The 23,567-nt window shown below is 37.5% G+C and overlaps 1 protein-coding gene across 3 annotated transcripts in view; it reads left to right on the forward strand.

Annotated features, from left to right (window-relative positions):
* LOC150080768 (plexin-A2-like) overlaps positions 1 to 23,567 on the forward strand; it is a 1,384,718-nt gene that overhangs the window by 500,420 nt on the left and 860,731 nt on the right. For all 3 annotated transcript variants that reach the window (XM_090381170.1, XM_090381171.1, XM_090381172.1), the window contains one exon: positions 13,868 to 14,012. The gene's annotated coding sequence lies outside the window, so the exon portion shown is untranslated. The remainder of the gene's footprint in view (positions 1 to 13,867; positions 14,013 to 23,567) is intronic.

A 23,567-nucleotide genomic window follows, 5' to 3' on the forward strand; every position in this document is an offset into this window, starting at 1 on the left:
CCGGTTGATGAGTCATCTACCACCTAGAAACACTATCTGGACACTATATATTCGCCAGCTCATAAAATAACATTTTCCATAACTGTAGTTAATGTTCACGTGTTACAGTTGACTTCAGCCCTTATCTTTTTAAGTGATCGCGGTATCTCAAAAGGGGAAAAAAAAAAAAAAAAAAAACCCATAATGCTGTCAAATCTTGATCGGATAGAAGAGTTAATGTCTGTCTCTCAATTTATTCGTAGTGGCTCTTGCTGTGTGACAAGTTGCCTCATCTTGTTGAAACCACAGTTATAGCAGATTTTCTTCCACTTCCGGTGAAGAAAACATTTCCATCATATATAAGTATTTTTATTTTTTTTCCCCAGTGTTCTTGCTATATCTGATTTATCGATTTGAAACTTTTGGTTTGTAATTTAATCCTTTCTCTGTGTATCTAATTTTTAGGGGTACGTATTTTCCCCATCTGTGGGAAAACCCTCTCAAGCTTCTTGAATAGAACTCCTCTGAGCAGAAAACTTCTTGAACTCCTCTGAGCAGAAAACCAGGCTTCCACTTCATCAGTCTGAAATCTTCAATCCTATAATGGTTTCTTCATTTTAGAGAAGTGGAAGTTTGAAGGTGAGAGGTCCGGAGAATATGAAAATCTGCGGCTTAAGTGCTGCAGATTTTCAAAGCTACACCTGATTGCAAGTCTACTGTGAAAATAGCCATTATGAGCAGGTGCATTGCTGGCTAGGAGACGGACACTTTTGGATAGCTTCCCACGCATCTCCTCAACTTGATAATCTTAACTTTCCCAGGAGGTTCCTGTAGTACCCTCCAGTGATACTGTTGTCTTTTGGGAGGTAATATCTAAGGATGATACATTTTTTAGAATCCCAAAAGACTTGAGAACATGACCTTTTGGCAGACAAATCGCTTTTTGTGGGTTAGTGAAAATGTAAATGTTTCTTGGTCATAGTGTTGTGTCCAGCATTCGTCCACCGTCACAATTCTGTCAAAAAAAAAAAAAAAAAAAAAAAAAAAGAAAGAAAAAAAGTCTCTACAAAGCTCCAATAATTGTGAGGAACATTCTTTCCTGTGGAGCTTTTGAGATGTAAACTTCGCAGAACTCATGCCGTATGGGGCAAAAAAGCTCACGATTAATGTTCACTTCATTTGCTATAAAATTTATGGCTACGCGTCTGTCTTTAAGGAATAGGTGTTCAACTTCAGCAACAATGACAGGGTCTGTGGTTGAGATGGGTCTTCTCGTGAGTTATCGTGCACTGTTTTCCCTACCTGTTTTTATCCAGTTTTGCAGTCTCATATGATGGGCAGTCGTTCCCATATAAAGCTTTCATTTCCTCATGGATTTTTTTTTTTTTTTTTTTGCTTCTTTGCCTTGCAAATTGAAGAAATTTTTTATTTCTAATGGATCGGACCTCAACCTTCACCAGCATCTCATTCTCGCTGTATTCATGGCTCTAGTTGAATAATCGATGGATCTAGAAAAACAAATAAATATACGTTAGCTAGACTCAAAAGTTAACTTAAAACTAATACTTATTACTGATACTAAATACTTATTGACTGTCCTTCATACTTCGTTCCGCATAATTCCACGCCACTGAATCACACGTTGTGGTGCAGTTTTCTTGAACATTGTGTGAAATTTCTGAGTCAATTTAAATTGTTGTTTCACGAAACCATTGAAATTAAACTGCGCTTCAGCTTATGTTATCAATTTCGATGTCATGATTTGCATTATCTGGAAAAAAAATGTTCTTTAACATGTTTTGCTCCCATGATTGGATTTCTCTTGTTTTCATATACTGCCCCTCCATGCTGAAGGGAGGGAGGGTGGTATAACATGCAGAGGTCGGGTTCATTTTTGGGTAGAATTCTCACCTTTCGGATTTCTGCCAACTGCATTTTATCGGTTGCTCGGACTTCCCATTCGTGCATTCCCCTTAAAATACTATGATTTGCCTTGGTATATCCGGCCACTACGATAACTGTGGCAGACCCAGAAATTTGTTTACGGGACAGAAAGCTCGTACGTTCCACATTTGTGGCTTTTATTAGCACGTGACAGTGCCATTATTTATGTAATATAAAACAAAGGTTCGTAGGGGAGGGGAATCGGAAGGGGACAAATATGCGCCTTTATGGGTGCGCCTATGCTTATGAGCAAGGCTCATTCTCCACCTTCTCATTCATGGCAAACAGCATAGAGTGGTGATTATGATAAATGTCTCATACGAACTGTGCGTGTTTTTAGACAAGTTTTTCAAAGATGCACTTTCACACTCTCAGTTATTTCTCTCCCGAATAACAGGCTTCATTTACATCTGAATTCTTTATATATCAGCTTAAACACATCGTGTCCCATTGCGATTACACCTACGCATGACCCCTGTGAGAAAATCACATCCGCCCCTATTGCCGTCCACAATCTCGGTCTGAGAAACGAGCACTTAAGCGACACTCACAGACAATGGCAGCGAGACTTCCAGTTATTAGCATGCTAATTCCGTCCGCCCAAACCTTCTTAGTTCTGTCCGGAAAGCAAGCCGAGGGGAAGTGAGCCTCTCCGCAAACGTCAGAGCAAATTAGAAGGGAAAACAGAAGGAAGAGAGCGAGTGGGGGAAAAAGTAATTGCCGGGTAGCGTGCATAATAAATTGCCAAGAGACGCTCTACTTAATTGCCAGCTCCGTTTCCCAGAGAGAGAGAGAGAGAGAGGCGCGCGCGCACACATCGAAAAAGAAGAGAAAAGAAACGGGGGGTGGGGAGATAGATCGTACAGAACGACGACATCAACGCTTGCTGCAGTTGGCGCAGTCATTTCTCTGATCTGCAGAGAACAGTAATCATAGCAACAATGGGCCACGTGATAATTGGTTTGGCCTTCATATTGTTGCCTCATGGAGCAAGCCGAAACAGGTGACTGGGTCTCGCGGGATTTGCCTGTTGTCGACGACAACGCTTTTTGAGTGTTCTAGCTTACCAAAATTGACTACAGAAGTGCGGGTGTCTGCAAATTAATATTGCATTATGAACAGGAGGGCTTAAATCAGTATTTAAGGTATTAAAAGCGAACTGCTAAGTTGGAGATTGTCAAGAATATATCGATGTTTTTCACTCTGCAACGGAGTATATAAAATAACCAGAGTTCTCTTTTAAAATGCATAACATCGATCTGTGCGAGCACAATGATGATGCACTTATTTTATTATGAAATAATTCTTTTCCAATTTTAGAGTTTCATTTGGTGATAGACATTGCATTTAAAAATTCATTCATTAGATTTTCATTTTTACCCCCTCAGCCAGTCAAGTTAATTGATTTCTTATATCCGAAGTATATGCTGCACTTTAAAACCAGGCATACGAAACTAGTTTTAACTGACGTCCTACAATTTGAGAACTTTCACAGGTTAACCAGGTTTATCCTGTATGAACATAAATATATTTAGAGAAGCTACTAACACAGTGCTCGCCTTATTCCGCTTGCTGATAATGATATCAATCGTGTAATGTTTCCACTTGTTTGAAGTCCCGATTAGACTTACTCGAATAACGTAGTAAAAACGACGTGTATTGTAATTAGAGCTTCGGTTTTTGTTATCTTTGTTTTGCCTTATCGCGGTTTCATTTCTCTGATCTGCAGAGAACAGTAATCATAGCAACAATGGGCCACGTGATAATTGGTTTGGCCTTCATATTGTTGCCTCATGGAGCAAGCCGAAACAGGTGACTGGGTCTCGCGGGATTTGCCTGTTGTCGACGACAACGCTTTTTGAGTGTTCTAGCTTACCAAAATTGACTACAGAAGTGCGGGTGTCTGCAAATTAATATTGCATTATGAACAGGAGGGCTTAAATCAGTATTTAAGGTATTAAAAGCGAACTGCTAAGTTGGAGATTGTCAAGAATATATCGATGTTTTTCACTCTGCAACGGAGTATATAAAATAACCAGAGTTCTCTTTTAAAATGCATAACATCGATCTGTGCGAGCACAATGATGATGCACTTATTTTATTATGAAATAATTCTTTTCCAATTTTAGAGTTTCATTTGGTGATAGACATTGCATTTAAAAATTCATTCATTAGATTTTCATTTTTACCCCCTCAGCCAGTCAAGTTAATTGATTTCTTATATCCGAAGTATATGCTGCACTTTAAAACCAGGCATACGAAACTAGTTTTAACTGACGTCCTACAATTTGAGAACTTTCACAGGTTAACCAGGTTTATCCTGTATGAACATAAATATATTTAGAGAAGCTACTAACACAGTGCTCGCCTTATTCCGCTTGCTGATAATGATATCAATCGTGTAATGTTTCCACTTGTTTGAAGTCCCGATTAGACTTACTCGAATAACGTAGTAAAAACGACGTGTATTGTAATTAGAGCTTCGGTTTTTGTTATCTTTGTTTTGCCTTATCGCGGTTTACGCGCGCGCAGTGGAAGTGATTGCACATCCCGATTTGTTCTAGAACTGTGACATGCTGCATGTTCAGTTACTGGTGTTGCTTCGTGCAGTTCGTAGAAAAAATATTTCTATTTGTACATCACACGGTCAGAGGAGTTCACAAGATAAAGAGAATACGAGAAACAGCACCGTATTCAGCAGTGACTGGCCTTACCTCGGTCGCTCAAAGCACGTGTAATTTCGCACCGTCTGGCCTGACCACTCGGCTATGGAGATCGTGTTTGTTGGTGTCGTTATTCTACGAAAGAAAGTACTGTACCGTTACTACTAATATGGTTGCTTTTAGAATTGAACATTTTAATCCTTTCTGATTCATGATTTTAATGTTTTCCTTGTTTTTAACTCTTGTATGGATTTCCGGAAACATTATGACAGTTCCATTTTTATTGCTGACTCTCCCGAAGAAATAGTGGACAGTGGAATTATTTTATATATTGCTTGATTTTAATGTTTTCTTTCTATCCTCTTCCACCATTTTATATACATGTTTTCGCTCCGCATCAATAAACAAACGCTGAACAGCTGCATTCTTTTTCTTCGGTTAGTATTGTCAGTAAATACTCCGAAATGATTACAATAAGCAGCGTACAAGGAGACATTTATTATACAAGAATACATATTTATTATATTTCTCTCACTAATGCCACTGGTACTCTGCATAGTAATGTCCCTGAAAACTGTTTGCCCAGCCCACAAACATTTATGGGTTTTACGTCTCTGGATTACAAGTCTGAGGAAATGAAGATCAGCTGCTCAGTGATGACACCCACAGCTTATGAAATACAGTAGAAGTCCAAATATTGTGTACATCGGTCACTTTTTCTTGGCTCACTGCCTTATCGTTCTGACTACGTATTTAATGGATGTTTTTTTGACTAGAAACTGCTGTGTGTAGTATTGTGCGATCCTTACGAGGCCACGATCAGTCTTATTTAATAAATAACCATTGTTCTCAGATGGCATTGCAACCGCGTGTACAAGAAAACGAAATTAGAACATTAAGCATACCCGGTTCGTTCTTCATAATAACACAGAGTGGTTATACATAAACTTAGTCCCTTCAGAATTGAATGTTTCGACAGTGGGCTAATTGTAGGCGTCTGATATTTCGGACGTAATTTCAGAAACTTACTATCGGCTTTAACGACTTCATTGGACAGGAGTGTTTTTTTTTTTTTTTTTGTCGTGTTTCATGCCGATCAATACATCAGGGTTTTCGAACCACTTCCATTTACAAAGCATAATCAAGCCCTTTTTAGGCGAAAAAAGATCGCAGCTTGTAAAATTGTGTCAGTATGTCAAGTAATGTAAATTAACGTTAAAAATCTGTCACTTTAATGTAGAATGTGATTAATGTATCTCCTCGCCCTTCTAGCTGTGAAGCTATACGAAGGAGTCTTTCATTCATATGAATAAAGAAATTTAATAATAAAATTTTTTACGTCTTGGGAACAACGCGACTGCAGCAGCAGCAAGCATTTGGGAAGTTTGTCATCCACTTAAGCTTAATTGTGGACCGCGTTCACTGCAATGATCTACACTGCTGTTCAGAGAAAGTGCATCACCTCTTAAAATTACAATTCTCGGCCGAATAACTTAAGTATATGGCAATATTTCTTACAGATTGCATCATATAAGATTGACACGCGTAGGTGATGACGTAATATTGCATCAGCTGTTACTTTCGGCTATATAAGCATGCTCTGCAAGAGTTGCAGTCATTCCTTGCTTGTATCAGGTGGCGAGTTACGTGCAGTTGACGCCACAAAGAAAGAGTAGTATTGTTTCTTTACGTGAGGAAGGATGTTCTTCCCGTCATATTGCTTATAGTGTGTCTTGTAATCAGTCGACAGTGAGTACATTTCTTTCCAAACAGAGGAATACTGGTTCTGCTGATAGGAAAAAAGGAACCGGACGCAAACAAGTTTCTACCCCAAAACAGGACCGCGTTTTGAAGCGTTCATGCCTTAAAAACTAAAGCTTCTTCGTCTGAGCTGTGAAAAGAGAATAGGAAGAACATACAGAATGGCAGCAAGTGCAGTAACAGTCAAAGACGCCTCTTCAAAAATAGTCTTCTATCCCATCGTCCTAAGAAGCTCCTCCTCACAAAAAATGAAAGTCCTGATTAATTTGGTGTAAGGAGCATGTTAAATGAACCCCCGAGCAGTGGAAGTCAATTATTTTCTCGGATGAGAAGAAATTCAACCTGCATGGCTCTGATGGGAGACAAATGATTCGTCCTAGACGTGGTGAAGAATACCATCCAGACTGTATGGTGTGTACAGTGAAATTCTCTACCAGCCAATGATATGGGGATGCATTTCGTATCGTGGAGTAAGCCACCTGCAGTTTTTATAAAAGGTTCCGTAAATGCCAATGGATACCTGGTTATATTGGAAGACAAATTGCTACCAACCATAAGAGACCATTTTAACCTGCCAAGTAACTGCATCTTTCAGGACGACTCTGCTCCTTGTCATCGGGCGAAAAGTGTAAGTAGGCACTTCTGTAGTTACTTCAGCTTCATTTCTGCATTGGAAGTTTGACAGTAATGTGTTTACATTTTTTACAGGTGAAAAAATGGTTGGAAGAACGGTCCATTACAACTTCGGCCAGGCCAGGAAACAGCCCGGACCTGAATACTATAGAGAACTGTTTGCATCGTGTGGAATCTGCAGTTGCCAGAAAGAAACCAAAGACCCTTCTTGAACTTTATGAAGCCATAATTCGTGTTTGGAACCACGAACTATCAGTCGATTATCTCCAGAAATAGGGCTTGTTAATGCCTAGGCGGTGTGCTGCTGTCATCAGAGGCAGTTCATCTAAATATTAGTTTGCACCTGGTGAACTTTTCATTTTGTTTTCCATTTAAACTGCTAAACTGAAGCAAATTGAGGACTTCTGATTAATATTTCAGCCATAATTGTCGTGTTTACCAAAACTGTTGTATAAAAGTTGCAAATGCTCATTTTGTATTATTCTGAGAGTACCTGTCAAATATTACTTAGTTTTGCCTTAACTATTAATAAATATCTTTTGTTTGTATTTCTATTTGTGATGCTAGTCATTAATGTAACATAACATCGCGGAAAAAGGTTAGAAATGTAAATTCCTAGGTGATGCCCTTTCTTTGAACACCAGTGTATACCTGATTTCTTGGGGGGGTTGGGGAAGAAATGAAGTAACAGGCTATACCTGCAAAGATAATCGACTGATAGTTAAAACGTGTCGGTCTGCGCTGCAGTTACAAGAACAGTTAGAAGTTTGTATTCAAAAGTCTATCAATTTCCGTGCACCATCGATATCCATTTCACTCTGAAATCTTAATTGCAATGATAACATAACTATGCATGGCAATACAAAGAGCAGAGCATTACCCAAAGACAAATCCTTTGTACCTGCTAACAAGTCACTGGTGCGAAAAGTGAAATTGAAGGAAGACCTTGACCTGACTTGATAATTGGCTCACTTTTCAGGATCGCTGCAGTAGGCCTTGAAATGAAATCCTTCACAGTTATGTGGGTCATCTGACAGGAACTGGTAAGATTGTGAGAGACAAACACTCACGGAATCTTGAGTTTCCGAGGAAACCCGTTTCAAACCCTGTTTTCCACCATTCTAGGCGCCATCTCCTCGATATAGTGCATTGTAGACTGAATCACGCACATTGCCAACTCGCTACAGAGCTAAATAGACGCATCGGCAAAACGGCTCTCAGGCTCCAGTATAATTCGTAAAACAAATGGTAACCTGAATATTTAATTAAACAACTTATCTCAAATTTGGATTGGGTACATTGACGTAGGTCGGGCGATTACATCTCTGTCTTTATTGTCTGCGAGCAATGGGACTAACTACTTACAAGACTTTTTACTTGTAAAAACCTTTCATGTATTCATATGCACGTTCAAATGACTGAGGGGGGAAAAGTGGGTGTGCATGTCCATCTGTCCGTCCCAAAAAATACACCTCTCTTATTTGGGAGGCTGAAAGTGTATTAAACTGCATTCGTGTCTTTTAGAATAGCGATTTATAATGAGATTTTTAAGTTTGCTTGGGAAAAAAAAAAAAAAAAAAGAACGGGCGGTTAGAAAGGTGTAACTAGTTGGAAATAAATTGATAATACAGTATACGCTAGTCTTGATAATCGCGTATGTACATAACTCGCTTAGTTTAAACTAGTGGTGTGCTAACCTCTTCTGTTTTTTTTTTACCTGCCGATCCCTTTAAAAAAAAAGGCATTTCTCTCGTCGACCTCCTCATTCAAAAAATGTCTTGTCTCTCAACCCCTTAGTGTGTAGGGACTCCTCATCGGGAATCCCTGTTTTAAACACAGAATATAACGTTTTCCGAAATTTTACCTCGTACAATTGCGATTTTGTTGGGATAGTAGTTTTTGAATTGATTTGAAAGAAATCACCCCAACGACAAATGCACTAAGGAGTATCGTGCAAATCTTGAAAAGTATAAATTTTACGTATTTTTGGTTTATTAAAATTACTTTTCAGCAAAGAAAAGTTCCAAGCAGACATCCTTTCTCTCTTTCTCTCTGCTCCTGGCAGATGTTAGCTGCCATTTATCAGAGCAGTTGTATCTGATTTTACATTTGTAGATGGATAAGATAGTAGTTTCTCTCGGAATTAATGACTGAGTCGGTGTTTTTTTTTTTGGTTTGGTAGAAAGTGGTGTTGGGCTTCTAGCGATTTAATGTCTTTCCACGTCTTGCTGGCTACGTTTACCATATAGAGAGCTTCTTCTGCTCTTCCCTTCTTTTTTTTTTTTTTTTTTGTTACTTGTACAAAACTAAAGTCGACAGTACAATTGAAGGAAGACCAAAAGAATAAATAAAATTTAGGATTTCTAGCACCCAATAATAGGAGTGCTTCGCCATCCGTGCAAGTGGCAGTCTAGCACGGGCAGATTACATAATACATAAAATCGATGTTTTTTTTTTTTTTTTGTTCTTTTATTTTTTTCGCTTCGTCTGTCGTGCGCACACCAGCTTTGCTCCATATCCACTGTGGCTGGTTCGACAGCGGAACTTTTCTTGTGGTTGGTTTGCGTGCTTGTCTGTATTTTGTCGCCCGGGCGACAGGGAAGCTTCCGACGAACGCCCTCATTTATCACACATGCCCATTGTTTACCCCCTTGTGTCAGTGGTATGTAGATCATGACCTAGTAAAACCACGGATTTGGTATTGGTTATGCAAGAGGAAGGGGGTCGAAGCAAATTTACCAGTTGCTGTTCTGTGGCTTTTTCACACGATTCGTTTCAGTTTTACTGTTTTTTTCTCTCTCTCTCCCCTCCCATTTTGATTGCTGTCTTTCCCTCTTTTTCATGCATGTCTGAAATTTCAACAGAAAACCTATCACAAACATCTGTACCCATTTTGTCATCTAATGAAAATGATTTTTTATATTTTTCGTTACCTGTTGCTAATTCATTTGGCGTACCAAAACAAGAGTTCGAATTCTAATGCAAAATTTCTGCTATCGAGTGAAATTTTAATTCAAGCTTTAAACGAATGAAACTTGTTATTTTAAACTAAGTTCAAATGAATTTTAAAATAAATGAGTATAATTTTTATTTTCAGGGTAAAGAAAGATACCCAATAAAACGAAATAAAATTAATGAAGTCATTGAGTCTTATCGATTTTTGGCTGATCTGGTTTTTCTTGACTATTTTATTACCATCGTTAACTGATTTTACAACATCCGTTACAATTCATTTTGGAAGGTGCAAACGGACGTCAGTATCTAAAATGCGGGGACAGTGTAATGTGGCATTCAAACTTAATTGAGACTCCCCTCTTGCCCATAGTTGCTGCTCTTCTTGGGACTTTCATCGTTGCGCTGGCTCTTCTGCGGAATTTACTCTACCTACAATTAGAGTGGGTGTAATATCTCACAAATTTTCAGGGTAGAGTGTAAATGATATGCAGCAATATGCTTCTATTAGTCGCTACATGCAGAAAGTAAATGATTAATACATAAAATAAAATACAGTCGAACCTCCCAAATTCGAATATCTCGGAATTTTTCCCGGACTTCGGGTGTTGACATTCCGGTCACGAAAAAATATATAAATAAAAAATTCCTTTCTGTTCTGTAACGTATCTTACGTGTACTGTACTAGCACTGTTTAGTTGGAATTGGAGCCTTTTTGACCGAAGAATAATATTCCTTCCTCCAAAGTATACCGTACTTAGGACTTTATTTTTAAAGGAAAACAAGTTTCACAAACTTCAAACAAGTTCCATTGTTGAGGGTCAGTGACAATACAATCTTTTCCCCAATAGATAAGGACCTGCGTTTGCGTTTTGAAAGGCTATAATCCTCTGAGCTATTTAATTTTCTTTTAGGCTGTCTTTTGGGCAAGAGGACTGTGCAAATAGGAAGTGCACTGGATGTTATGCACCCTGAAGACACAGAAGGGGTTTAAAATTTTTTCTTAAATGTTATAATATAGCTATAACAAAAGGAAGGAGTTCCCCCAAAACCAATTATGCATCCGGTTTCCACGGATATCATTACACGAACCTGATGAGCAAATATACAGTAAACCATCGCTTATGTATTTAATTTGCGCAGTAAAGCAGTTATCTAGAAGCCATGATTTTTCTCGTTATCACCTGCTGTCAGCCTGCTGAGGATGTCTGATGTCAGCAGGGAAGTCACATGAGCTTCCAGCGAGGACTGTGAATTAGCTGTAGCCAGAGTTTCAAGCTGTACTCCATAGTGTGCAGTAAAATGAAGTAATGCAACACTTAATGTTTTTTTCCCTCGTAACACAGCACGTTATACGACATTCTTAACGGGCTGTATGTATTCTTGTTTTCTTTTGAGTTGGACAAAAGGATTTAGCGAACAGAGCTCCCCCCCCCTCATATATAATCCGCAAAATGCGGTTTTAGGGTGGAAGTTTCTATGTTGATACTGTTTGCAAAGGAGGCAATAGAAGTAGGATAGTAAGAACGTTCGCGTCACCCTCGTATTACACTAATAGTTTAACGTTCGTTAAACTATTAGTGTTTCACTCATGGTTTCTTTCTTTTAAATTGAGTTTACTGTACTAAGCTCAACTAAAAGAATAATTGAATAATCCAGATGAAATCAGAGTTATCCACGACTTCTCATGAAGATGACGGATTCCTTTGTCCGGAGGACACTATCTAGGGAATTGGAGGACACTATCTAGGGAATTTGACCACACTTAACACTTCTCGGAGAGGATGTATCTGAAGAATTCGTTTATTTTCAAATCTTTTTTTACCCATTATCCTTATGCACTGCTCTGAATTATTTTAAAAAAAGTTTTTTACTTTACTTGTTGATTATAAAGAATTTTACGTTCGCAAGGATCAAAATAACCGGAGTTCTATTTCATGTCCAATTTGCGTTGGCGAAATAGGCGATCGACTATTAATCCGGTAGGTATTTGGAAAATAACCGATGCCTTCGAATTACTGTGGGAAAGCAGTCGCTTCAGCTCTCCTGCAAATCGATAAAGATGACACATTAGTAGAGGAACCACGATGAATGGGGGAACTATGTTAATAGTAATCTCTTCCCTTGTCCGATTAATCATGTGGGTCCGCTTGCGGCGTTAATTAGAGACTACTCTTGGTTCTCTCAGTCACTTTTTTTCAACCTTCTTGTGCTTGCTACCCTCGAAGACCTTCTAGCGTCTCAAGAAAAATTACTGTGGGAAGATTTTAGTCGGACGATTTTAGCCTTTCAATAAAAGAAGCACAGAACTAAAATCCATAGGAGCGCAAAGAATTGCAAGAAAAATGTTTGGTATTATGTAACAAACACCTTGGACGCTACGTTCTGTGAGATTAAAAATAGCAGCAGTCTCGGCGGTGAGCTCATGGTGGATAATTTGAGTAACAGCATATCAAAACTTAAAAGATGTGAACAGAAATTATCTAATATTTTGTAATGTCATAGAAGTATTAGAATGACAAAATGATGCAAGGAAGTGGACTTATTCTTACAGAATAACTGGCGTTAATAGGAAATAACTACGGCCCCTTCTTCAAAGATAAATGCGACTTCCCATTTGAAATAGCAAGCAGGAAATGATGTTGTTGTTATTTGGTTTTTAGGAGCATTAGCAACTAAGGCCATATTGCTCCCGGGATATGCGATGGCCATTCCCTGATCTTTCCGCATCCTCCGTATTTGGTGGTCATTGGCTTGAACCCCGGTCTAATCAAGAAGCGTGTGCTGCGCACTGCTGCTCTTGCCCACCTGGCTACGGAGGCGCCAGGAAATTATTGGTATCCCGGCATGAATTTATATTTTTAAAAGTTAAGTTCTCGAGGAAAATCTTATTTTGTAGTGTCGATGTAGCAGTGTCACTTCCGAGTTCTGTTGTCCAGGATGCAAACTGTAGGTGATGGTGATCAAGTAGAGAGATTTGTCGAAAATGCTTATGCAATGCATAAATTTCTTTACAAAATGAGATATTATTGCCCATCAAACATCACCCAGTAGACATATAGATAGTAGTTAATCTATATAATATCGGTGTAAAGACAGCATAGACAACTCTTAAAGGAAAAACTACGATAGTAGTGTAAATGGCATTTCAATTGTATCTCATATTGTGCCCATCCTTTACAACGAGTTAACATTTATTGCACTACTTGAATAAGTAACGCTTCACTAATAGAAAAGACTGTTGTTACTTATTCTCGGTGGGCTGCCCAGATGGCACCGTTTCAAGGCTTATTGGCCTTTCATTGGTGGGTGGGCAGGCAGGCAGGCAGGCATGCACCCTAGTATTGCAAACATGACAACTCAGTTGTGAAGATAAACCCACAATATCACGTACACCTTTTGGCATATCTCATATTATGGGATTATCTTCAACTGGGTTGTCATTTTTGCAATACCAGGGTGCCTGCCCACCCACCGATGAAAGGTCAACAAGCCTTGAATCATTGCCGTCTGGGTGGTGATGTCCACCGAAAATAAGTAACAGCAGTCTTCTCTATTAGTGAAACGTTACTTATTCGAGGTAGTGCAATACATGGTAACTCATTGTGTTAAGGATGAGCACAATATGAGATACAATTGAAATGATGCCATTTACACTACTATCGTAGTTTTTCCTTTAAGAGTTGTCTATGGTGTTTTTACACCGATATTATATAGATAATTATAACTCTTAATTAAAAATATTATGCCCAGTTGCATTTAGTCTTACTTAGATAGTAGTTGTTAAATATTGATCTCGATCGCACAAAATCCTGTTCCTGAAGATAATAAAACTAAAACAGTTACTACTCTCTTTTTTCTTTCTTTCTTTTGTGAAAATAGTTTTACCTTTTTCAGTTTTGGGGAAAAAAAAATAGTATGGTCTTCTCTTTTAGGGCAGTAGGTGAAGAGGAAACAGGGATGCTACAGCAGAAGGAAGGAATATTTTATGTTCAGAAGAAGTGAACTAAAAAAAAAACCCAAACAGGTTGAACCAACACCCAGTACTGCTGCTCTCAAGGCTGTGACAGTGAATAAAAGGTAAAATTTTTTTTGTCTCTGACTCATATTAAGCCTATGGGTGGTAAATAATTCTTGGAAGTTATCCGCCGTATGCAAGAAATTTGTATGGTTTATAACTGCAGTCTCTTCGCAAGATATGGTTGATAATTTTGTATGGCTTAACAATACACGTGTGGGAAAAATTTGTGGGAAAGTTGTGTTCTGAAGAAGTAGGTAAGCATAGACTTCTAACATGCAAAATTCTGGAGAAAGATTTGCGGATGGATTCTCTTGACCTAATGTAATGAGAGTCTGTTCCCTCCGAAACAGACTCTCATTACTTGTTCGGTAATGCCCAAAAGCGTGTTCCAAGAGGGGTTAGGATGCATAATACCGATTTGAATAATTTGATTTTCGTCTGTCGAACTTTCTCTGAAGTTTTCCCTCTTTCCTTTCTACAATCCTTTAGTTTTGTCTAGATAGGATACTTGATTTAAAGCTGCTTCATTTTATTATCAACACTTCCGTGATGTCAAAAAAAGCAGTTTTCCATTTTTATGCGAATGCTGTTTATATTGCGGATACTCAGAACGGAATATCAAATTCAAATATACGTTGAAACCTAGTTATTATTCACGCTTGTGTAGGCAGTGCCATCAGAATTCTTGATAGGTGCTGTTTTTTTTAATGGTTGTGTATTTGCTCTCAACAACCTGCAATTAATTCTTTCTTCTGGTTGGTGGTTCTAACGTTTGTTACCATTCTACAAATACTTAGTCACACCTGTTTATGTCGAAAGATATTTCCCTTCGACAAAAGGCACAACTTAACTAATTTTTAAGCTGTCAGAAGTAACATTACAATAATTAAAACGAGTTAGTTTTAATTATTTTTATAAAAATGTTTTTTATTTTTGGAAAAAAATACTAAGTTATAAAAGCATATTTTGGTAACTTAATGTCTATTTAACTCCTTTTTAGATTTTTTAAATGCTTAATTTTCTTTTGTAATAAGGAAAATGCATGATTTTAGCCTCTTTATTTAATAGTACGAGCTCGTAGCTTACCTACGTCACACTGAACTGAAAGTGGAAGTTTGAAAATAAACTAGATTTAGTAAATATTTGATATTCGTTCGAATCTTTTTCTCTTTAAACGATGTTATTTTTAGGTTTACTATTGATAAAATGATGAAAGCTTATTTTATGAATGATGAAATAAGCTTTGCTTATTTCATCATTCATAAGTAAAGCTTATTGTGAATATGAGAGAGAATTTGAAACAATTGCTTCTATAATGTTAATAGGCAAAAGTAAGACTTTTGCTCTTCACATATTTGGTAGCAAAAATATTTAAGGTAGGGGTTTGTTCTGATAATTGTTTTTGATAGCTATTTCATCTGGACAATTCCTTTTTTCCCCCCTCCTTCAGATACCTATGAGACCTTTGAGAACACTACCCCCCTTTTTTTTTTTTTCCTTCTCCTTTTCTTTTTGTTTTTTCTGTGGCACTTTGTTTTGTCGAACATGATTGAGCTCTGTTTATTCTGGTGTAGACACTTGTAACATCCTAGTGAACATGGTAAAGTTTCTAGCTTCTCTTTGTGGTTAAGAGGACCCCTCCTGGAAACCTGCTTGAAGTGCGGAGGTCGTTGACTTACGAGGGCATTTACTTCTGGCACGTGATGTTTTCCGTCACTACTCTGCGACGAAAGAACGTACTTATACAGTTTGAGGGCACAGCGAATAAGGTCAGCGTGGCTTTACAATCCTTACAAGACTCTAACCGAGTAATGGTCAACAGCAAGAACCAGAGTTTTGGACACGAGCTTGAAGAGCTCTTTACTTCTGCTTAGTCACCCGCTTCTTCTTACGTGGTAGTGTGTTTTTGTACTCTAGCCGAAATTGTGAGAATCATCCCACCTAATCATAAAAGATTATTTTATGGCTGTCATAGTCGTTAAAAAAAAAAAAAAAAAAAAAACTTGTATGTGATAAAAAGTGGCAATTATTGATTGTAATTGTTTCACTCTGTTCAAATCAAACATCTTAAAGCTTACCGCTTCTAATTTGCTGAAGCCGCATAACATATTAAGAGTATTCATCGATTAAACATAATGCAACGTAGACCTATATTCAGAATTCAATAATTATTTAATGAATCACTAGTGGGGGCTTCGCCCCCTGCTCGCTTTGCTGGCCCAGTACCGCGCACGCTTTTCTACTTAATGTACAGGTATACGGAGTAAGTCAAATCTTTTCTACGTAAAATACACACCTGTAGATACTCACTGATCGATATATAATCAGAAAATGACCTATGTAATTATCTGGCATTCTCAAGATCGAATAAATATCACTATGTAATTATTTACCTGCATTTACATAGGTCACTTAGGAAAAGGCCTTTTGCTTCGGGTTCCATAATGCATTTGGTTTATTATTGCACCCGAAAGAGCAAGACTAAAATATTTAGAAATACTGTATATAATATTGGTTAATATACAAACATCATTACAATGGAACATCAAATATTAGACCGGGAAGCACGTGCACGTGGTGAACGTTATGGAGGCAGTTGTCAATAATTAATTGCATTTGTAGTGACGTATTTGCGTTACCATCTTCTATTGGCTCGAATAAATATCACTAGGAGGGAAACGTTTTTAATGTATAGAGAGATATACGCCCCAAACATCTGGAATTTCTGTCAGAGCCGACACTAATCCTCAAATACAACTAGTTGAAACTGTGTAGGCGGTTCCTACCTGCCCAGGTACTCCCCAAAATTCAGGCACTGCTCCGTCTTGGAGTCGACCTTCAGAAATTGGCTACCGACTACAAATACAGTCACATGCTCCTCGAGTGGATTACATCTGTGGAACTGGGATAATTTCCTCCATATGACGTTCAGTCCTCATATTTTCATTATTATAATTTAATTTTTACATGTCTAATTTTGTGTAACTCATAATTTCCCATGTAACGGTAAATTTTATTTATTTTATTTTATTTATTTTTTTTTTTTTTTGCCAATTAATCTCATTTATAATGTAAAACTTCTGGCCATGTCACCGTGATGAGTATTATTGTCTCTAGTACATGTTCTGTACTAGAGACAATAATCTCTAGTAACCACTTGTATGTGGGTTTTTTATCTTACAATAAAAAACCCACATACAATGTATGATTCAGCTGATTTATTATCAATTTATGACCACCTGCTTTAGACATGTACAATTTTCCTCTTTTTTGTGTGTGTGTTGGGGGGGGGGGGTCGAAACAGTGCGAATATATATTAGGTGAAACTTTATTCCCATCACGGCAAGTTGTCAAGGGTTTTAATATTAACCAGATAGTTATAACACATTAAGTAAGGACTGGAGTTCCCCGCAAAAATCGTATTGGACAATTAGATTTGTTCCCCAATTAATGTGGCACATTTCTCAAGTAAAGGACATTCTTATCAAAACTAAAGAACTAAAATGGTCTTGGGCAGGACACATAGCTCGAAGACATGATGACAGATGAACTAAGAAAATAACAGAATGATACCCAAGAGGAGCTAGAAGAAAACCTGGAAGACAAAAGCGGAGATGGATAGATGAAATTCATGAGTTTTTGATTAGTAAATGGATGGCCAGTGCTCAAAACAGAAGGAACTGGAAAGTTGCTGGAGGGGCCTTCATCCTGCAGTGGATTGAAAATGGCTGATGATGATGATTTCACTAATTACGAAAATCACCATTCATTAATTACGTTATGCTGACCACTTTTTAGGGCCTGTGTATAAGGATAAATATGCTCAATAAGGTGAAGTTAAGTATTTGGGAATCCAATTGCACAACTCATGCCCCCCCCCCTTTTTTTTTTTTTTTTTTACATGTTAACGAGATGTAAAACAAAAAACTGGGTTGGCTTCAAGGGAGGTTTCAAAATGATAAGGTTTTTATTAGCGCATACGTAGCATATTTTTTTTTTATTTACGAGTGCCTGTAATATTTCAGGGTATGTTTTCAAAATGATTAAGATATGTAGAAAAAATCTTAACAAGCAGCATTTTAGATTATGTAAACGTTTTCGGCTTTCCCTACCTTTCAATTTATCAGTGAGATATTGCAAATTTTCGCTTTAATTATTGGAAGATCAAATGTGCCACATTAATTGGGAAAAAAATCCAGTTGTTCGATGTGACTCTTGCGAAGAACTCCACTCTTTACTTGATGCGTTATAAATACCTGTTTAATATTAAAACTTGTTGATACATCATTGCATAGAGCTATCATTCATCAAAGGAGTTTAGTATTGACCAGCATCACGAAATATGCATATTGGAAAATAAATTACGTTTAATTTGCTATGATTATTATTAAATAACTCCCCCTGCCCCCGAAGTTATGACTGCCGCTGAGTTGTTATAGTGTTAAAATAAGACTGTTGACAGCTCTTTGAAAAACATAACCCTGTTAACTAAACTTTTAAGATGACTTCTATTCAGATATATATGTTACCACCTTTGTCCTACCCACTTTACACTCTGAGTTGGACTCCCGAGCTGGGATTTTTAAATAAACAACTTGTCACCTTCAATGTGGACTTCCATTCATATATGCATGCCTGTCTTTTATTATACGACTTAACCTTAACTCACCAGAATGAACTCTCAAAACTCGACTGACTAACTCAGATTCTATAACCTAACCTAGACTACTCCCCGATTAGACTTTGAATATATACAAGATCTCTTAAGTGTATCTCAGTAATATGTATTGTTTCGGAGTCCTCTTCCCCCCCCCACAATCTTATTTATTATTATTTTAATTATTTTTGTTGCTAGCTCACTTTTCCCGAGTCCCCCCTCCTCTTGCGATGATACCATTGGTTGGGCCCCGGTGGCAGTGGATTGCTGGTATCTGCAGGTAATTCATTAATTACTATAGATGGGCGATTCAGTTTTATCATCTAATGAGACGATACGTGAATTAAAGGTCGCCTCATCGTGGCGTGGACAAGTACCCTTCCACTCCACGGGAGGTGTTATATCTATCCACTTTGCTACTTATTGGCACCAGAGTGTCCAGAAGCAACACTTGCAACATACACACTACATAAACATTGTACTATGTATATATTAAGTACAATAGCATCATTAATACACAGCCATTTCTGAATAAACAGAATATTTCTAAGGCGGCATCGTTTTAAGTTATATCTCATATTATGAATAGCTTCACAACGAGTCTTAGTCTATAAACATTGTACTTAACACACTTCTGGCCCTTTTTTATAGATCGTGTATCATCACAGAGAACCACAGTTGAGTTGAACTAACATTTAGAAGCAGCTCTGCCCTAAGATATGAAATGCCATTGTTATGCTGAATAATAATAGCAAAAGTAAATAAACATTTCCTCGCACTAATTTAAACTACCCTTTTAAAAAAATGGCTAAAAAGGCCAAACTGAACTATGTATATAGTTTTGCTTTTCCGTATAGCCATTTTTTTTTTAAAGGTAGTTTAAATTAATGTGAATTTTTTTAAAAAATTTACTTTCGTTATTGTTATTCGGTATAACAATAAATACAACGCACAAGTGTACCTCATAAAATAAAATTACTTCTTTGTTCATTCTTTAGTTGCCATTTATCAGTTATGAGGAAGGTAGGGTTGGGGAGACGAAGGTACATTCCGTGATCATGTGGAAATTTGGATATCAGGATGAGAAATAAAAGAATATCAAGAGGTATTGCCACGCTCTTATCATTTTAAGGCGTTTCTTAATGGTTGACTATTGTTTGCTAAGAAGGAAGAAATTGTGTAACGGCCATATCGTTTGTGTACTAAATACGTAATGCGAAAAAATTCTAAACTGCTTTTTATGCAGACCCGAAACATTGCACTTTGAGTTTCTATTTTGCGATTTAGTAGTTCAAGTTTTTTTTTTCTCATGTTGTTTTAATTGGTCAGAATTCTGAGAAACCATCAATTGAAATGGTGCACGGTATTTACTGCATTAACCCAAAAGTTCCACGTGCTTTGGAACATTTTTGCCGAAACATTTGGTGCACCCTCTGATCGCCCTCAGTATATTTCATTTAACTGCTTAATTATAAACCATATGTATATTTGCGTTTCTTATAGTAAACGTGATTTACGCGGCGAAAGTTGTTAAGCAGAACCCAATTTACAACTCAAGTTAATCAGCCTTCGATGTAGTGATGAGCTTAATGCGAACTCTGAAGATGTCGGTTTTCAAAAATTTTATGACGACATCTGCAGGAAAAATGCACAAATTTACGATAGAAGGTAGTAGTTTGTATAAGTTTTGTTCTTTTTTATTAATGAAATTGAATAAATCAGCGTACTGGAACCGACTTACAGATGAAATTTTGAATTTACTCCTGCGATTGAGAAATATCACACCTGATATTTAATTTAAAATTTAAGATTAACATTTAATCTTTGCTATAGAAGCTCAATCATCACATTAAGTTGAGCCTATTTTTATATAATAATTATTTGTGGGGGCTCATATGTCGTATGCTTCCATATTGGAACGACACGTCTTTTCTATTGCTCACAGCCCTCATGGTTAAGGTATAAAAGGAATGGTGTTGAACAGATCAAACCACCTCCCACCCATAGAACTATTAAAGATTATGCAAGGTGGATGTTCGTGATAAGCGAAGGTGCAGTGCTTGGTACGGGCTCAACCGATCATTGTGTGACGATTCACGTTGCAATATGGGGGGTACAAGGACAATACCCGAAATGACGCCGACTGGGCTAGCCAAGTGGGTAAAGTGCCTGTCTGGCAACCCATCGCGGGTTCGAATCCCGCCTCGGGCTTGGATCACAGTAAAATGTAAAAACCTTGGGAGGTGTATTATGGCCACAGAAGCTGATGCGCTAACAAAAAAAAAAAAAAAAAACCCGAAATGACGATGTGGTGCACACTCAGACGTATGGGGTTCCACAGCAGACGACCTAAGAGACATTTCTCCTCGCCGCTGATCGTCGACGGCGAATGCTTTGGGGTCAACAACACGCTGTTTGGACGGTGGAGGACCGGAAACGAGTATGCTGGTCGGATGAATTCAAATACCTGGTGTAACACGCCGACGGACGCCTTCGTGTGTGGCGCAAGCAACAAGAGTTCATCGACCATCCTGCATGGTGCTCACTATCCAGACAGATGGTGGTGGTTGCTTAAAATGGGGCATGTTTATCTGGCAAGAACTGTGATCCTTGGTGCATATGGACCAATGGGCCCAGTTCCCAGTATTTCATTGGCGAGATCTACCTGCAGCTCTTAATGACCATGTGCTCCCTGCCATGTTGTGTTTTTTCCCGGTGAGAAATGGGATCGTCCAAGAGGATAAATGCACCGTGTTATCCCGTCCGTACTGTGCACAAGTGGTTCGAGAAACACAGTGAAGATATCACCCATCTTGATTGGCCTCGAGATTCTCATGACCTTAATCTAGTTGAATACCTATGGGAAGTGAGGCGTATGGACACGCACACGTCATTTATTCCGACGCTGGAAAGCCATAGGGGCAGCATGGGTGGAGATCCGTACGGCCGTCTTCAAAAATCAATTTTGTTGATAACTTGTGTGATTTTAATGAAAGCCGATGCACCCAGAAATTTTATTTTGGGCAGGGAGGGCTTACATGTTCTATGTCGGCAGCTTTTAAGTATTGCTACTTGACAGTAGAATTATATAATATAAAAATGTATAAATGTTGGTATTTAAGTTCCGCAAGGCTGCGCTTATAACCGTAAGTATATTATATCTAATAGGCCTTGAACACAAGTGTTTGTATTCACTGGCAGATTTGTATGTCGTTCCGGCCGAAAACCCGGAATAACTCAATGGGGAAACCCATCACCTGAGATCTGCTAATTACAGCCAAGAATAAAGATGACAGTAGAAAGGCTGCCCATAATGTACTTTGAGAGAAATAAGTACAATTTAGTTTAACTCCTTTTTTCTTTTTTTTTTTTTAATCAGTAGTTTCCAAAGTATTAAGACTACGGACCCTTTCAAAAATCAAAAAAAGCTTTGCGGATCCCTATATATAACATATGCACATGTTATATATATATATATATGGTCGACCACCGTTTCGCGGACCTTCCTGGAACTGATCTACGGACTTCGGTTTGGGAATCGCTGCTTTAAATGTTTGTCATCAACATTTTTGCCCCATTATCACACACTTAAAATAGTAATTACTATTTTAATTGCTGCACAAATATTATTATTATTATTATTAATAGTATCTTGGAAGTACATACATTTCTGAGTTGAACATCTAATTTTATTGCTGTTTAATGGTGTATTGCGAAGTTTTATTAAATCTCTTTGATCGGAATGTATCGAAGTTGGCATTTTCTAAGTCAGCATAACGAATATTTTCTGTTAAAATTGTTCAGTTATTCCTGACTTCATATTGATGCAATTCATTAGTTAAACTAAATAAGGAATTCTTGTTGGCATGTATATATGTACGTTTAATTATGGCATGTTTGTAAGTAGGTTATATATATCAACTTGATGTAAAGATGAACGAGTCAGTCAGTGGATGTATAAATAAACTTATTTCCGAATAAGAACTAGGTTAAGCTTTCTAAATGGCCGCTACAATTTTTTTTCCTTCAATCCTCTCCTCTTCTTCGCTATTAATTTTGTATTTGAATACATTAAAGGAAGTTGTTAGAATTTTTTATGATAAAATCTGTAATAAATCGGAATCGTACAGTAAAATTAATTCTTCTAAAGCGATGATTGGACGATGTTCCAATGCATGGGCCTAATGAACTAGTAGTAAATACCTCCAACAGCAGTGTTATATTCATACTTATTAAAGCAGAGAGAGAATGAATGAATGAATTTGTTGATTGATATCAAATTCTCATCGTAAGTTTTGACACGTCAATAGCTCTCTCCCGGCCAGACTTGAATGCTAATTGCTTTCACTGTGTAGCCGCATGTCGAATAGGAAAGATTGATTGCCAATTATCCAACAGCATTTTTCACCAGTGGAACGCTGTATGCACGTTAGTTGGTGAGCTAGAAATCACGGAAGAGAGACTACAGCATTCGACAATATACTTCTATTAAATGGATCTCAGCGTGTGCACTTGAGTTTTACAAACGTAACTTCTTTAGCGTTCAGTAAGGTGTCCTAATTTCCCTTGTTTTAATTTTGTCTTTTCAAAGTTTTAATATGACCTTTTGAACTTTGCATTTTATTGGTATTATTAAGGGATTTAAATTATTTTTCATGTATAAATGCTTTTGTTCGGTGCAGCTGAACTGTGAAAGAATAGTTTGTGTTCAAAAATCCATTTAAGGAGATATTTGATTGAGAATGAACAAACAGTTATATATGAAAATTATCGTAGAAGGCTGAAGCTTTGATATTGAGTTTATTGAAACTTCTTTATAGGATACAGTGGAGAGTTATTTTCATCTGTTCATTTAAACATAAGATTTTGCCCCTATATAACCTTAAGGAAAAGGAGGATATTATAACAATTAAAATACTTCTATCTCTGTGAAATGGATGTATTTTAATTTGATATA

The sequence above is a fragment of the Mastigoproctus giganteus genome, chromosome 9, assembly GCF_048544385.1.
Source record: "Mastigoproctus giganteus isolate SK-2022 chromosome 9, ASM4854438v1, whole genome shotgun sequence".
NCBI classification, from domain to species: domain Eukaryota; kingdom Metazoa; phylum Arthropoda; class Arachnida; order Uropygi; family Thelyphonidae; genus Mastigoproctus; species Mastigoproctus giganteus.